Below are 16,458 nucleotides of genomic sequence, written 5' to 3'. Positions count from 1 at the left end.
CACAGAAATTACATCGGAATTAAATACAAAATGCACAATGCCGACTTAAGTTCAAGAAAACTGACTCTTCTTACTGTCTATGTATTGAACCATTCCGGTGACACTAGTTATAGATTCCAATGCTTCACTTCAGGTTTACTGCATCCCACTGACCTTCTTATTGACGATGAAACACAGATATAACATCGGAATGAAATACAAAAGGCACAATGCCGACTCAAGTACAAGAAGACTGGCTCTTCTTACTGTCTATGTTTTGAACCCTTTCTGTGACACTAGTTATAGATTCCGATGCTTCACTTTAGGTTTAGTGTATCCCTCTGACCTTCTTATTGACGCAGAAACACAGATATTGCATCGGAATTAAATACAAAAGGCAATATGCCGACTTAAGTACAAGAAGACTGACCCTTCTTACTCTCTATGTTTTGATCCATTCCTGTGACACCTGTTATAGATTCCGATGCTTCACTTCAGGTTTACTGTATCCCTCTGACCTTCTTATTGACCATGAAAAACAGAAATTGCATCGGAATTAAATACAAAGGGCACAATGCCGACTCAAGTACGAGAACACTGGCTCTTCTTACTGTCTATGTTTTGAACGATTCCTGTGACACTAGTTATAGATTCCGATGCTTCACTTCAGGTTTACTGAATCCCTCTGACCTACTTATTGACGATGAAACACAGAAGTAACATCGGAATTAAATACAAAGGGCACAATGCCGACTCAAGTACAAGAAGACTGGCTCTCCTTAATGTCTATGTCTTGAAGCATTCCTGTGACACTAGTTATAGATTCCGATTCTTCACTTCAAGTTTACTGTATCCCTCTGACCTTCTTATTGACGAAAAAACACAGATATTGCATCGGAATTAAATACAAAAGGCAATATGCCGACTTAAGTACAAGAAGACTGACCCTTCTTACTGTCTATGTTTTGAACCATTCCTGTGACACTAGTTATAGATTCCTGTGATTCACTTCAGGTTTACTGTATCCCTCTGACCTTCTTATTGACGACGAAACACAGAAATTGCATCGGAATTATATACAAAAGGCTCAATGCCCACTTAAGTACAAGAAGACTGACTCTTCTTACTGTCTAAGTTTTGAACCATTCCTGTGACACTAGTTATTAATTCCGATGCTTCACTTCAGGTTTAGTGTATCCCTTTGACCTTCGTATTGACGATGAAACACAGAAATTGCATCTTAATTAAATACAAAAGGCACAATGCCGACTCCAGTACAAGAAGAGTGACTCTTCTTACTGTCTATGATTTGAACCATACCTGTGACAGTAGTTATAGATTCCGATGCTTCACTTCAGGTTTTCTGTATCCCTCTGACATTCTTATTGACGACCAAACACTGAAATTTCATCAGAATTAAATACAAAAGGCACAATGGCGACTCAAGTACAAGAAGACGGGCTCTTCTTACAGCCTATGTTTTGAACCATTCCTGTGACACTAGTTATAGATTCCAATGCTTCACTTCAGGTTTACTGTATCCGGCTGACCATCTTATTGACGATGAAACAAAGAAATTGCATCGGAAGTATACACAAAATGCACAATTCCGACTTAAGTACAAGAAGACTGACTCTTCTTACTGACTATGTTTTGAACCATTCCTAAGACACTAGTTATAGATTCCGATACTTCACTTCAGGTTTACTGTATCCCACTGACCTTATTATTGACGATGAAACACAGAAATTGCATCTTAATTAAATACGAAAGGCACAATCCCGACTTCAGTACAAGAACACTGAGTCGTCTTACTGTCTGTGGTTTGAACCATTCCTGTGACACTAGTTATAGATTTCGATGCTTCACTTCAGGTTTACTGTATCACTCTGACCTTCTTATTGACGATGAAACACAGAAATTACATCGGAATTAAATACAAAATGCACAATGCCGACTTAAGTTCAAGTAAACTGACTCTTCTTACTGTCTATGTATTGAACCAATACTGTGACACTAGTTATACATTCCAATGCTACACTTCAGGTTTACTGAATCCCACTGACCTTCTTGTTGACGATGAAACACAGATATAACATCGGAATGAAATACAAAAGGCACAATGCCAACTCAAGTACAAGAAGACTGGCTCTTCTTACTGTCTATGTTTTGAACCATTCCTGTGACACTAGTTATAGATTCCGATGCTTCACTTTAGGTTTACTGTATCCCTCTGAACTTCTTATTGGCGAAGAAACACAGATATTGCATCGCAATTAAATACAAAAGGCAAAATGCCGACTTAAGTACAAGAAGAATGACCCTTCTTACTGTCTATGTTTTGATCAATTCCTGTGACACCTGTTATAGATTCCGATGCTTCACTTCAGGTTTACTGTATCCCTCTGACCTTCTTATTGACCATGAAACACAGAAATTGCATCGGAATTAAATACAAAGGGCACAATGCCAACTCAAGTACAAGAAGACTGGCTCTTCTTACTGTCTATGTTTTGAACCATTCCTGTGACACTAGTTATAGATTCCGATGCTTCACTTCAGGTTTACTGAATCCCTCTGACCTACTTATTGACGATGAAACACAGAAGTAACATCGGAATTAAATACAAAGGGCACAATGCCGAGTCAAGTACAAGAAGACTGGCTCTTCTTACTGTCTAAGTTTGAACCATTCCTGTGACACTAGTTATAAATTCCGATGCTTCACTTCAGGTTTACTGAATCCCTCTGACCTACTTATTGACGATGAAACACAGAAATAACATCGGAATTAAATACAAAGGGCACAATGCCGACTCAAGTACAAGAAGAGTTGCTCTTCATACTGTCTATGTTTTGAACCATTCCTGTGACACTAGTTACAGATTCTGATGCTTCACTTCAGGTTTACTGCATCCCTCTGACTTCTTATTGACGATAAAACACAGAAATTGCATCGGAATTATATACAAAAGGCTCAATGCCCACTTAAGTACAAGAGGACTTACTCTTCTTACTGTCTATGTTTTGAACCATTCCTGTGACACTAGTTATAGATTCCGATGCTTCACTTCAGGTTTAGTGTATCCCTTTGACCTTCGTATTGACGATGAAACACTGAAATTGCATCTTAATTAAATACAAAAGGCACAATGCCGACTCCAGTACAAGAAGAGTGACTCTTCTTACTGTCTATGATTTGAACCATTCCTGTGACACTAGTTATAGATTCCGATGCTTCACTTCAGGTTTTCTGTATCCCTCTGACCTTCTTATTGACGACCATACACAGAAATTTCATCAGAATTAAATACAAAAGGCACAATGGCGACTCAAGTACAAGAAGACGGGCTCTTCTTACTACCTATGTTTAGAACCATTCCTGTGACACTCGTTATAGATTCCAATGCTTCACTTCAGGTTTACTGTATCCGGCTGACCTTCTTATTGACGATGAAACACAGAAATGGAATCGGAAGTATACACAAAATGCACAATTCCGACTTAAGTACAAGAAGACTGACTCTTCTTACTGACTATGTTTTGAACCATTCCTATGACACTAGTTATAGATTCCGATGCTTCACTTCAGGTTTACTGAATCCCTCTGACCTTCTTATTGACAATGAAGCACAGATGTAATATCGGAATGAAATACAAAAGGCACAATGCCGACTCAAGTACAAGAAGACTGGCTCTTCTTACTGTCTGTGTTTTGAACCATTCCTGTGACACTAGTTATAGATTCTGATGCTTCACTTCAGGTTTACTGAATCCCTCTAACCTACTTATGGACGATGAAACACAGAAGTAACATCGGAATTAAATACAAAGGGCACAATGCCGACTCAAGTACAAGAAGACTGGCTCATCTTACTGTCTATGTTTTGAACCATTCCTCTGACACTAGTTATAGATTCCGATGCTTCACTTCTGGTTTACTGTATCCCTCTGACCTTCTTATTGACGAAGAAACACAGATATTGCATCGGAATTAAATACAAAAGGCAATATGCCGACTTAAGTACAAGAAGACTGACCCTTCTTACTGTCTATGCTTTGAACCATTCCTGTGACACTAGTTATAGATTCCGATGCTTCACTTCAGGTTTACTGTATCCCTCTGACCTTCGTATTGACGATGAAACACAGAAATTGCATCGGAAATTAAATACAAAAGGCACAATGCCGACTTAAGTACTAAAAGAATGACTCTTCTTACTGTCTATGTTTTGAACCATTCCTGTGACACTAGTTAGAGATTCCGATGCTTTACTTCAGGTTTACGTATCCCTCTGACCTTCTTATTGACGATTAAACACAGAAATTGCATTGGAATTAAATACAAAAGGCACAATGCCGACTTAAGTACAAGAAAACAGATTCTTCTTACTGTCAATGTTTTGAACCTTTCCTGTGACACTAGTTATAGATTCCTATGATTCACTTCAGGTTTACTGTATCCCTCTGACCTCCTTATTGACGACGAAACACGTAAATTGCATCGGAATTAATACAAAAGGCACAATGCCGACATAAGTACAAGAAGACTGACTCTTCTTACTGTCTACGTTTTGAACCCTTCCTGTGACACTAGTTATAGATTCCGATGCTTCACTTCAGGTTTACTGAATCCCTCTGACCTACTTATTGACGATGAAACACAGAAATAACATCGGAATTAAATACAAAGGGCACAATGCCGACTCAAGTACAAGAAGACTGGCTCTTCTTACTGTCTATGTTTTGAACCATTCCTGTGACACTAGTTATAGATTCCGATGCTTCGCTTCAGGTTTACTGTATGTTTCTGACCTTCGTATTGACGTAGATACACAGATATTGCATTGGAATTAAATACAAAAGGCAATATGCCAACTTAAGTACAAGAAGACTGACCCTTCTTACTGTCTATGTTTTGAACCATTCCTGTGACACTAGTTATGGATTCCGATGCTTCACTTCAGGTTTACTGTATCCCTCTGACCTTCGTATTGACGATGAAACACAGAAATAACATCGGAATTAAATACAAAAGGCACAATGCCGACTTAAGTACAAGAAAACTGACTGTTCTTACTCTCTATGTTATGAACCATTCCTGTGACACTAGTTATGGATTCCGATGCTTCACTTCAGGTTTACTGTATCCCTTTGACCTTCTTATTGACGATGAAACACAGAAATTGCATCTTAATTAAATACAAAAGGCACAATGCCGACTCCAGTACAAGACGAGTGACTCTTCTTACTGTCTATGATTTGAACCATTCCGGTGACACTAGTTATAGATTCCGATGCTTCACTTCAGGTTTACTGTATCCCTCTGACCTTCTTATTGACGATGAAACTCAAAATTTCATCAGAATTAAATACAAAAGGCACAACGGCGACTCAAGTACAAGAAGACGGGCTCTTCTTACTGCCTATGTTTTGAACCATTCCTGTGACACTAGTTATAGATTCCAATGCTTCACTTCAGGTTTACTGTATCCGGCTGACCTTCTTATTGACGATGAAACACAGAAATTGCATCGGAAGTATATACAAAATGCACAATGCCGACTTAAGTACAAGAAGACTGACTCTTCTTACTGACTATGTTTTGAACCATTCCTATGATATTAGTTATAGATTCCGATACTTCACTTCAGGTTAACTGTATCCCTCTGACATTATTATTGACGATGAAACACAGAAATTGCATCTTAATAAAATACAAAAGGCACAATGCCGTCTTCAGTACAAAAACACTGAGTCGTCTTACTGTCTATCGTTTGAATCATTCCTGTGTCACTAGTTATAGATTCCGATGCTTCACTTCAGGTTTACTGTATCCCTCTGACCATCTTATTGACGATCAAACACAGAAAATACATCGGAATTAAATACAAATGGCACAATGCCGACTCAAGAACAAGAAGACTAACTCTTCTTACTGTCTATATTTTGAACCATTCCTGTGACACTAGTTATAGATTCCGATGCTTCACTTCAGGTTTACTGTATCCAGCTGACTTTCTTATTGACGATAAAACACAGAAATTGTATCGGAATTAAATACATAAGGCACAATGCCGACTTAATTACAAGAAAACTGTCTCCTCTTACTGTCTATGTTTTGAACCATTCCTGCGACACTACTTATAGATTCCGATGCTTCACTTCAGGTTTACTGAATCCCTCTGACCTTCTTATTGACGATGAAACACAGATATAACATCGGAATGAAATACAAAAGGCACAATGCCGACTCAAGTACAAGAAGACTGGCTCTTCTTATTGTCTATATTTGGAACCATTTCTGTGACACTAGTTATAGATTCCGATGCTTCACTTCAGGTTTACTGTATTACTCTGACCATCTTATTGACGAAGAAACACAGATATTGGATCGGAATTAAATACAATATGCAATATGCCGACTTTGGTACAAGAAGACTGACCCTTCTTACTGTCTATATTTTGATCCATTCCTGTGACACATGTTATAGATTCCGATGCTTCACTTCAGGTTTACTGTATCCCTCTGACCTTCTTATTGACGATGAAACACAGAAATTGCATCGGAATTAAATACAATAGTCACAATGCCGACTTAAGTACAAGAGATCTCATTCTTCTTACTGTCTATGGTTTGAACCATTCCTGTGACACTAGTTATAAATTCCTATGCATCACTACAGGTTTACTGTATCCCTCTGACCTTCTTATTGACGATGAAACACGTAAATTGCATCGGAATTAAATACAAAAGGCACAATGCCGACCCAAGTACAAGAAGACTGGCTCTTCTTACTGTCTATGTTTTGAACCATTTCTGTGACACTAGTTATAGATTCCGATGCTTCACTTCAGGTTTAGTGTATCACTCTGACCTTCTTACTGACGAAGAAACACAGATATTGCATCGGAATTAAATACAAAAGGCACAATGCCGACTTAAGTACAAGAAAACTAACACTTCTTCATGTCTATGTTTTGAACCAATCCTGTGACACTAGTTATAGATTCCTATACTTCACTTCAGGTTTACTGTATCCCTCCGAGCTTCTTATTGTCGATGAAACACAGTAATGACATCGGAAGTATATACAAAAGGCACATTGCCGACTTAAGTGCAAGAAGACTGACTCTTCTTACTGTCTATATTTTGAACAATTGATGTGACACTAGTTATAGATTCCGATGCTTCACCTCAGGTTTACTGTATCCCTCTGACATTTTTATTGACGATGAAACACAGAAATTGCATCGGAATTAAATACAAAAGGCACAATGCAGACTTAAGTACAAGAAAACTGACTCTTCTTACTGCCTATGATTTGAACCATTCCTGTGACACTAGTTATAGATTCCGATGCTTCACTTCAGGTTTACTGTATCCCTCTGACCTTCTTAATGACGATGAAACACAGAAATTGCATAGGAATTAAATAAAAAACGCACAATGTCACTTAAGTACAAGAAAACTGACTCTTCTTACTCTCTATGTTTTGAACCATTCATGTGACACTAATTATAGATTCCGATGCTTCACTTCTGGATTACTGTATCCCTCTGACCTTCTTATTGACGATGAAACACAGAAATTGCATCGGAATTATATACAAAAGGCACAATGCCACTTAAGTACAAGAAAACTGACTCTTCTTACTGTCTATTTTTGAACCATTCCTGTGACGATAGTTATAGATTCCGATGCTTCACTTCAGGTTTACTGTATCCCTCTGACCTTCTTATTGACGATGAAGCACAGAAATTGCATCGGAGTTAAATCCAAAAGGCACAATGCCGACTTAAGTACAAGAAAACTGACTCTTCTTACTGTCTATGCTTTGATCCGCTCCTGCGACACTAGTTATAGATTCCGATGCTTCACTTCAGGTTTACTGTATCCCTCTGACCTTCTTATTGACGATGAAACGTAGAAATTGCATCGGAATTAAATAGAAAAGGAACAATGCCGACTTAAGTACAAGAAAACTGACTCTTCTTACTGTCTATGTTTTGAACTATTCCTGTGACACTAGTTATAGATTCCGATGCTTCACTTCAGGTTTACTGTATGCCTCTGACCTTCTTATTGACGATGAATCACAGAAATTGCATCAGAATTAAATACAAAAGGCACAATGCCGACTTAAGTACAAGATAACTGACTCTTCTTACTGTCTACGTTTTGAACTATTCTTGTGACACTAGTTATAGATTCCGAAGTTTCACTTCAGGTTTACTGTATCCCTCTGACCTTCTTATTGACGATAAAACACTGAAATTGCATCGGAATTATATACAAAAGGCTCAATGCCCACTTAAGTACAAGAGGACTTACTCTTCTTACTGTCTATGCTTTGAACCATTCCTGTGACACTAGTTATAGATTCCGATGCTTCACTTCAGGTTTACTGTATGCCTCCGACCTTCTTATTGACGATAAAACACAGAAATTGCATCTTAATTACATACAAAAGGCACAATGCCGACTCCAGTACAAGAAGAGTGCCTCTTCTTACTGTCTATGATTTGAACCATTCCTGTGACACTAGTTATAGATTCCAATGCTTCACTTCAGGTTTACTGTATCCGGCTGACCTTCTTATTGACGATGAAACACAGAAATTACATCGGAAGTATATACAAAATGCACAATGCGGACTTAAGTACAAGAAGACTGACTCTTCTTACTGACTATGTTTTGAACCATTCCTATGACACTAGATATAGATTCCGAAACTTCACTTCAGGTTTACTGTATCCCTCTGACCTTATTATTGACGATGAAACACAGAAATTGCATCTTAATTAAATACAAAAGGCACAATGCCGACTTAAGTACAAGAACACTGAGTCGTCTTACTGTCTATGGTTTGAACCATTCCTGTGACACTAGTTACAGATTCCGATGCTTCACTTCAGGTTTACTGTATCCCTCTGTCCTTCTTATTGACGATCAAACACAGAAAATTCATCGGAATTAAATACAAAAGGCACAATGTCGACTCAAGTACAAGAAGACGGGCTCTTCTTACTGCCTATGTTTTGAACCATTCCTGTGACACTAGTTATAGATTCCAATGCTTCACTACAGGTTTACTGTATCCAACAGACTTTCTTATTGACGATGAAGCACATAAATTGCATCGGAATTAAATACAAAAGGCACAATGCCGACTTAAGTACAAGAGGACTGACTCTACTTACTGTTTATATTTGAACCATTCCTGTGACACTAGTTATAGATTCCTATGCATCACTTCAGGTTTACTGTATCCCTCTGACCTTCTTATTGACGGTGAAACACGTAAATTGCATCGGAATTAAAGACAAAAGGCACAATGGCGACTCAAGTACAAGAAGACTGGCTCTTCTTACTGTCTATGTTTTGAATCATTTCAGTGACAATAGTTATAGATTCCGATGCTTCACTTCAGGTTTACTGTATCACTCTGACCTTCTTATTGACGAAGAAACACAGATATTGGATCGGAATTAAATACAAAAGGCAATTTGCCGACTTAAGTACAAGAAGACTAACCCTTCTTACTGTCTATGTTTTGAACCACTCCTGTGACACTAGTTATAGATTCCTATACTTCACTTCAGGTTTACTATATCCCTCCGAGCTTCTTATTGACGATGAAACACAGTAATAACATCGGAAGTATATACAAAAGGCACATTGCCGACTTAAGTGCAAGAAGACTGACTCTTCTTACTGTCTATATTTTGAACAATTGATGTGACACTAGTTACAGATTCCGATGCTTCACCTCAGGTTTACTGTATCCCTCTGACATTTTTATTGACGATGAAACACAGAAATTGCATCGGAATTAAATAGAAAACGCACAATGCAGACTTAAGTACAAGAAAACTGACTCTTCTTACTGTCTCTGTTTTGAACCATTCCTGTGACACTAGTTATAGATTACGATGCTTCACTTCAGGTTTACTGTATCCCTCTGACCTTCTTATTGACGATGAAACACAGAAATTGCATCGGAATTAAATACAAAACGCACAATGTCGACTTAAGTACAAGAAAACTGACTCTTCTTACTCTCTATGTTTTGAACCATTCATGTGACACTAATTATAGATTCCGATGCTTCACTTCAGGATTACTGTATCCCTCTGACCTTCTTATTGACGATGAAACACAGAAATTGCAGCGGAATTAAATACAAAAGGCACAACGCCGACTTATGTACAAGAAAACTGACTCTTCTTACTGTCTATGTTTGAACCATTCATGTGACACTAGTTATAGATTCCGATGCTTCACTTCAGTTTTACTGTATCCCTCTGACCTTCTTATTGACGATGAAACACAGAAATTGCATCGGAATTATATACAAAAGGCACAATGCCGACTTAAGTACAAGAATACTGACTCTTCTTACTGTCTATGTTTGAACCATTCCTGTGACACTAGTTATAGATTCCGATGCTTCACTTCAGGTTTACTGTATCACTCTGACCTTCTTATTGACGATGAAACACAGAAATTGCATCGGAGTTAAATCCAAAAGGCACAATGCCGACTTAAGTACAAGAAAGCTGACTCTTCTTACTGTCTATGCTTTGATCCGCTCCTGTGCCACTAGTTATAGATTCTGATGCTTCACTTCAGGTTTACTGTATCCCTCTGACGTTCTTATTGACGATGAAACACGTAAATTGCATCGGAATTAAATACAAAAGGCACAATGCCGACTCAAGTACAAGAAGACTGGCTCCTCTTACTGTCTATGTTTTGAATCATTTCAGTGACACATGTTATAGATTCCGATGCTTCACTTCAGGTTTACTGTATTCTTATGAAATTCTTATTGACGATGAAACACAGAAATTGCATTGGAATTAAATACAAAAGTCACAATGCCGACTTAAGTACAAGAGATCTCTTTCTTCTTACTGTCTATGTTTTGAACCATTCCTGTGACACTAGTTATAAATTCCTATGCATCACTTCAGGTTTACTGTATCCCTCTGACCTTCTTATTGACGATGAAACACGTAAATTGAATCGGAATGAAATACAAAAGTCACAATGCCGACTTAAGTACAAGAAGACTGACCCTTCTTACTGTCTATGTTTTGAACCATTCCTGTGACACTAGTTATAGATTCCTATACTTCACTTCAGGTTTACTATATCCCTCCGAGCTTCTTATTGACGATGAAACACAGTAATTACATCGGAAGTATATACAAAAGGCACATTGCCGACTTAACTGCAAGAAGACTGACTCTTCTTACTGTCTATATTTTGAACAATTGATGTGACACTAGTTACAGATTCCGATGCTTCACCTCAGGTTTACTGTATCCCTCTGACCATCTTATTGACGATGAAACACAGAAATTGCATCGGAGTTAAATCCAAAAGGCACAATGCCGACTGAAGTACAAGAAAGCTCACTCTTCTTACTGTCTATGCTTTGATCCGCTCCTGTGCCACTAGTTATAGATTCTGATGCTTCACTTCCGGTTTACTGTATCCCTCCGACGTTCTTATTGACGATGAAACATAGAAATTGCATCGGAATTAAATAGAAAAGTAACAATGCCGACTTAAGTACAAGAAAACTGACTCTTCTTACTGTCTATGTTTTGAACTATTCGTGTGACACTAGTTATAGATTCCGATGCTTCACTTCAGGTTTACTGTATCCCTCTGACCTTCTTATTGACGATGAAACACAGAAATTGCATCGGAACTAAGTACAAAAGGCACAATGCCGACTTAAGTACAAGAAAACTGACTCTTCTTACTGTCTATGTTTGAACCATTCAGGTGACACTAGTTATAGATTCCGATGCTTCACTTCAGGTTTACGGTATCCCTCTGACCTTCTTATTGACGATGAAACACAGAAATTGCATCGGAGTTAAATCCAAAAGGCACAATGCTGACTTAAGTACAAGAAAACTGACTCTTCTTACTGTCTATGCTTTGATCCGCTCCTGTGACACTAGTTATAGATTCCGATGCTTCACTTCAGGTTTACTGTATGCCTCTGACCTTCTTATTGACGATGAATCACAGAAATTGCATCGGAATTAAATACAAAAGGCACAATGCCGACTTAAGTACAAGATAACTGACTCTTCTTACTGTCTATGATTTGAACTATTCCTGTGACACTAGTTATAGATTCCGAAGTTTCACTTCAGGTTTACTGTATCCCTCTGGCCTTCTTATAGACGATAAAACACAGAATTTGCATCGGAATTATATACAAAAGGCTCAATGCCCACTTAAGTACAAGAGGACTTACTCTTCTTACTGTCTATGCTTTGAACCATTCCTGTGACACTAGTTATAGATTCCGATGCTTCACTTCAGGTTTACTGTATCCCTTTGACCTTCTTATTGACGATGAAACACAGAAATTGCATCTTAATTAAATACAAAAGGCACAATGCCGACTCCAGTACAAGAAGAGTGACTCTTCTTACTGTCTATGATTTGAACCATTCCTGTGACACTAGTTATAGATTCCGATGCTTCACTTCAGGGTTACTGTATCCCTCTTACCTTCTCATTGACGATCAAACACAGAAATTTCATCAGAATTAAATACAAAAGGCACAATGGCGACTCAAGTACAAGAAGACGGGTTCTTCTTACTGCCTATGTTTTGAACCATTCCTGTGACACTAGTTATAGATTCCAATGCTTCACTTCAGGTTTACTGTATCCGGCTGACCTTCTTATTGACGATGAAACACAGAAATTACATCGGAAGTATATACAAAATGCACAATGCGGACTTAAGTACAAGAAGACTGACTCTTCTTACTGACTATGTTTTGAACCATTCCTATGACACTAGATATAGATTCCGATACTTCATTTCAGGTTTACTGTATCCCTCTGACCTTATTATTGACGATGAAACACAGAAATTGCATCTTAATTAAATACAAAAGGCACAATGCCGACTTAAGTACAAGAGCACTGAGTCGTCTTACTGTCTATGGTTTGAACCAATCCTGTGACACTAGTTATAGATTCCGATGCTTCACTTCAGGTTTACTGTATCCCTCTGACCTTCTTATTGACGATCAAACACAGAAAATTCATCGGAATTAAATACAAAAGGCACAATGCCGACTCAAGTACTAGACGACTGACTCTTCTTACTGTCTATATTTTGAACCATTTCTGTGACACTAGTTATAGATTCCGATGCTTCACTACAGGTTTACTGTATCCAGCTGACTTTCTTATTGACGATGAAGCACATAAATTGCATCGGAATTAAATACAAAAGGCACAATGCCGACTTAAGTACAAGAAGACTGACTCTACTTACTGTTTATGTTTGTACCATTCCTGTGACACTAGTTATAGATTCCTATGCATCACTTCAGGTTTACTGTATCCCTCTGACCTTCCTATTGACGGTGAAACACGTAAATTGCATCGGAATTAAATACAAAAGGCACAATGCCGACTTATGTACAAGAAAACTGACTCTTCTTACTGTCTATGTTTGAACCATTCATGTGACACTAGTTATAGATTCCGATGCTTCACTTCAGTTTTACTGTATCCCTCTGACCTTCTTATTGACGATGAAACACAGAAATTGCATCGGAATTATATACAAAAGGCACAATGCCGACTTAAGTACAAGAATACTGACTCTTCTTACTGTCTATGTTTGAACCATTCCTGTGACACTAGTTATAGATTCCGATGCTTCACTTCAGGTTTACTGTATCACTCTGACCTTCTTATTGACGATGAAACACAGAAATTGCATCGGAGTTAAATCCAAAAGGCACAATGCCGACTTAAGTACAAGAAAGCTGACTCTTCTTACTGTCTATGCTTTGATCCGCTCCTGTGCCACTAGTTATAGATTCTGATGCTTCACTTCAGGTTTACTGTATCCCTCTGACGTTCTTATTGACGATGAAACACGTAAATTGCATCGGAATTAAATACAAAAGGCACAATGCCGACTCAAGTACAAGAAGACTGGCTCCTCTTACTGTCTATGTTTTGAATCATTTCAGTGACACATGTTATAGATTCCGATGCTTCACTTGAGGTTTACTGTATTCTTATGAAATTCTTATTGACGATGAAACACAGAAATTGCATTGGAATTAAATACAAAAGTCACAATGCCGACTTAAGTACAAGAGATCTCTTTCTTCTTACTGTCTATGTTTTGAACCATTCCTGTGACACTAGTTATAAATTCCTATGCATCACTTCAGGTTTACTGTATCCCTCTGACCTTCTGATTGACGATGAAACACGTAAATTGAATCGGAATGAAATACAAAAGTCACAATGCCGACTTAAGTACAAGAAGACTGACCCTTCTTACTGTCTATGTTTTGAACCATTCCTGTGACACTAGTTATAGATTCCTATACTTCACTTCAGGTTTACTATATCCCTCCGAGCTTCTTATTGACGATGAAACACAGTAATTACATCGGAAGTATATACAAAAGGCACATTGCCGACTTAACTGCAAGAAGACTGACTCTTCTTACTGTCTATATTTTGAACAATTGATGTGACACTAGTTACAGATTCCGATGCTTCACCTCAGGTTTACTGTATCCCTCTGACCATCTTATTGACGATGAAACACAGAAATTGCATCGGAGTTAAATCCAAAAGGCACAATGCCGACTGAAGTACAAGAAAGCTCACTCTTCTTACTGTCTATGCTTTGATCCGCTCCTGTGCCACTAGTTATAGATTCTGATGCTTCACTTCCGGTTTACTGTATCCCTCCGACGTTCTTATTGACGATGAAACATAGAAATTGCATCGGAATTAAATAGAAAAGTAACAATGCCGACTTAAGTTCAAGAAAACTGACTCTTCTTACTGTCTATGTTTTGAACTATTCGTGTGACACTAGTTATAGATTCCGATGCTTCACTTCAGGTTTACTGTATCCCTCTGACCTTCTTATTGACGATGAAACACAGAAATTGCATCGGAACTAAATACAAAAGGCACAATGCCGACTTAAGTACAAGAAAACTGACTCTTCTTACTGTCTATGCTTTGATCCGCTCCTGTGACACTAGTTATAGATTCCGATGCTTCACTTCAGGTTTACTGTATGCCTCTGACCTTCTTATTGACGATGAATCACAGAAATTGCATCGGAATTAAATACAAAAGGCACAATGCCGACTTAAGTACAAGATAACTGACTCTTCTTACTGTCTATGTTTTGAACTATTCCTGTGACACTAGTTATAGATTCCGAAGTTTCACTTCAGGTTTACTGTATCCCTCTGGCCTTCTTATTGACGATAAAACACAGAATTTGCATCGGAATTATATACAAAAGGCTCAATGCCCACTTAAGTACAAGAGGACTTACTCTTCTTACTGTCTATGCTTTGAACCATTCCTGTGACACTAGTTATAGATTCCGATGCTTCACTTCAGGTTTACTGTATCCCTTTGACCTTCTTATTGACGATGAAACACAGAAATTGCATCTTAATTAAATACAAAAGGCACAATGCCGACTCCAGTACAAGAAGAGTGACTCTTCTTACTGTCTATGATTTGAACCATTCCTGTGACACTAGTTATAGATTCCGATGCTTCACTTCAGGGTTACTGTATCCCTCTTACCTTCTCATTGACGATCAAACACAGAAATTTCATCAGAATTAAATACAAAAGGCACAATGGCGACTCAAGTACAAGAAGACGGGTTCTTCTTACTGCCTATGTTTTGAACCATTCCTGTGTCACTAGTTATAGATTCCAATGCTTCACTTCAGGTTTACTGTATCCGGCTGACCTTCTTATTGACGATGAAACACAGAAATTACATCGGAAGTATATACAAAATGCACAATGCGGACTTAAGTACAAGAAGACTGACTCTTCTTACTGACTATGTTTTGAACCATTCCTATGACACTAGATATAGATTCCGATACTTCACTTCAGGTTTACTGTATCCCTCTGACCTTATTATTGACGATGAAACACAGAAATTGCATCTTAATTAAATACAAAAGGCACAATGCCGACTTAAGTACAAGAGCACTGAGTCGTCTTACTGACTATGTTTTGAACCATTTCTGTGACACTAGTTATAGATTCCGATGCTTCACTACAGGTTTACTGTATCCAGCTGACTTTCTTATTGACGATGAAGCACATAAATTGCATCGGAATTAAATACAAAAGGCACAATGCCGACTTAAGTACAAGAAGACTGACTCTACTTACTGTTTATGTTTGTACCATTCCTGTGACACTAGTTATAGATTCCTATGCATCACTTCAGGTTTACTGTATCCCTCTGACCTTCCTATTGACGGTGAAACACGTAAATTGCATCGGAATTAAATACAAAAGGCACAATGCCGACTCAAGTACAAGAAGACTGGCTCTTCTTACTGTCTATGTTTTGAACCATTTCAGTGACACTAGTCATATATTCCGATGCTTCACTTCAG

Source organism: Schistocerca serialis, unplaced genomic scaffold, assembly GCF_023864345.2.
Source record: "Schistocerca serialis cubense isolate TAMUIC-IGC-003099 unplaced genomic scaffold, iqSchSeri2.2 HiC_scaffold_1417, whole genome shotgun sequence".
NCBI lineage: Eukaryota > Metazoa > Arthropoda > Insecta > Orthoptera > Acrididae > Schistocerca > Schistocerca serialis.
The sequence above is the reverse complement of the archived record's forward strand: the minus strand, read 5'-3'. Positions refer to the sequence as shown.